We start from the raw sequence: 3,101 nt of genomic DNA on the forward strand, positions 1-3,101 counted from the left end.
AATGAAAGGTGGTATTATACCACCATTCAGCCAAGCTTAACCATTTCAACCACTATACATCTTAGATAGGTTTCCAAGCATCTGTTTAGAACCTCCGTCTGACCATCACTCTAGGGGTGATATGCAGTGGAATATGCTAACTTAATGCCCTGCAGTTTCATGAATTCTCTCCAAAACTTACTTACAAAAATTGGATCACGGTCAGACACAATGGTAAGAGGATTTCCATGTAGTTTAAAGATGGTATCAAGAAAAATTTGGGCTATTTGAGGTGCAGTAAAAGGATGGGCTAGAGGGGTAACATGGGCATATTTGGTTAGTCTGTCAACAATAACCAAAATAGTGTCTTTGCCCTGAATTTTTGGTAATCCAGAATTAAAGTTCATTGAAATGTCAGTGAATATATGGGTAGGGGTTGGCAGAGGTTGCAATAAACTAGGAGTAGCAACAGGTTTATATTTAGCCTGTTGACACTGGTGACAATCTTTAACAAACTGACACACATCTTTAGAGCAGCCTTTCCAATAACAAAAATTTTGTACCTTTTTCTAAGTCGGGACATAACCTGAATGAGCCCCCACCGCCGAAGAATGAAATAATTCCAAAATATCTTTCTTTAACTGGCTGTCATTGCCAATCCACAACTTAGTCTTCCTTCTTAGCAGATTATCACTGATTATCCCTGCACCAATTTCTGAATAATGGATTGAAGGTGTGCATCATATTCCCAAGAAGCTTTAATCCTCTGTAACAACATAGGATCAATAGTACTCATACCCAATTCAAATAAGGCCAACCCCTGCATTCTAGATAAGCCATCAGCAACTAAATTTTCGGTTCCTTTTTTATACACTATATCATAAGTGTAACCCATTAATTTGGCCAACCAAGATTTGTTTGAAGTGGACTAGTAATTTTCTGGGTTAATAAGAACTTTAAGCTCTTATGATCAGTTTTAATTAAGAACCTTTTAGCAATCAGATAATGATGTCATTGCTTAATAGCCATCATAATTGCTAAGAGTTATTTCTCATAAACTGAAAGAGGTAAGCTGTCTTACAGAAAAAGCCTTGCTAATAAAGGCAATTAGGATGACCTTCCTGCATAAGAATAGCACCCATACCCTTGGAGGAAGCATCAGTTTCAATCACAGATGTCTTTGTGAAGCTAGGAAGAGCCAGAACTGGTGCAGAAGTTAAGGCAAGTTTTAACTGATCAAATGCTTCTTGTACGGTAATAGTCCATATAAAAGATTCATCCTTTTTCAATAATTCAGTCAAAGGTCTTGCACAAATGCCAAAACTTTTGATAAATCTTCTATAATAGCCGGCTAGTCCCAAAAACCTCTTAACTGTTGAGATTTTGAGGAATAGGCCATTCCTTAATGGCTAAAATTTTCTTAGGATCAGTTTATACACCTTGGCCAGAAATTATATGACCCAATACTCCACTGTAGCCCCCCCCCCCCCCCCCCCCCCCCCCTCAATGAACACTTGGACTGCTTGGACATTAATGAATGTTTTCTGATCATCAGGCTTAGAACTTGTTCAAGATCAAGTACATGTTGAGACATAGTGGGACTTTACACCAATATGCCATCAAAGAAAACCAGTGTGGTTTTCCTTAATAAGGGCTTGAAGGTTTCATTCATTAAAGACTAAAATGTTGCAGGAGCGTTGGTCAACCCAAAGGGCATTACCACAAACTCAAACAACCCTTTGTGTGTACTAAAGGCTGTTTTATGGATGTCCCTATCATCCATTCTTATTTGATGGTAGCCAACCCTTAAATCTAGCTTAGAGAACACGGTAGCCCCCCTAATTCATCCAATAATTCTTCATTAATTAAGTTGTCGGTAATCAACACAAAATCGCCAACTGCTATCTTTCTTTTTTACTAAGACCACTGGTGAGACAAATGTACTCTGACTGTTCCTAATTGTACCAGCATCTAACAACTCTTGAGTCAATTTTTCCAACACATCTTTTTCACCAGCAGGATATCTATAAGCTCTTTGATTTATTGTGACATTTTCATCTTTTAACAATATTCTATGATCACAATTTCTTTTAGGTGGTAATGTAGTTGGTACCTCACACATATCTTGAAACTGTTTCAATAGAGTGTCCAACTGATTGTTAGGGGTAATTTGGGAAATAGTGGTGTCATGTTGAAAAGAATGTCACACCCCGTCTCAGGGCTAGGCGTGTGTGACTATCAGTTTGGTACATGTTTTGCAAATACATCAGAGTAGCAGGTTCTTTTTAGCGGAAGTCTTATAGATTAAAATATTAATTTACATTATCAAAATCACTCGGGAATTTAATACCCGAGTTTCAGTTTTACAAAACAGCGATATTAATATTACAAGGATTTTATAATTATCAAAATCGAGCCATCAATAGCGATCTTCTAATGACTCCAATCCTTGTATACCATCTATTGACATTTAGTTACCTGCACGGGTGGGAAAAACATGTCAGCTATATGCTGGTGAAACGTTGACTTGATAAAATAGTTTATAACAGTCGTTAAATACAAATATAGTTTTTTGTTCACAATCTCAGCAGGAATGCCTGTCCATTCCCGGAATTTGTATCACTGCCCTACACACACAATTCAAAGGTTCCCCGAGTACATATCCCCTATTCGGAGACAACCTTCCCCTAGGCTATGTGACCCTGTTGGAGAACCGGTTATGACTGACTTGGTTTGTATGCCAATTATCAGTTATATATGGATCCAGACACATGTGTATTCGGTCTGAGTTGCTTTTATTATTTATTTTGTATTATAACAATTTTAGAGATAATATCTCATGCAAACATTTATCAGACTCTTTGCAATAAACAACCTGTCTATTACAAGAGTAAAATCAGTTCAGACCATAAAAGGTTAACGTGTTCACCTTGTATTATCAGTTGACAATATCAGAACTTCTCTTCTCAGTATGCTATCAACCTATATTTGTAATAGGCATGCATAAGTACCTAGTTGGTAGATTTTATTCAGCAGACTTTAAGTCTATTACAGTTTCAGCAGACTCGAGGTCTGATCAGCAGACTCTTAGGTCTGATTCAGTTCAGCAGACTCAAGGTCTG

This window comes from Bidens hawaiensis, unplaced genomic scaffold (assembly GCF_021521415.1).
Source record: "Bidens hawaiensis isolate Kalapana, Puna unplaced genomic scaffold, B.hawaiensis_p1.1 tig00026220_1, whole genome shotgun sequence".
NCBI lineage: Eukaryota > Viridiplantae > Streptophyta > Magnoliopsida > Asterales > Asteraceae > Bidens > Bidens hawaiensis.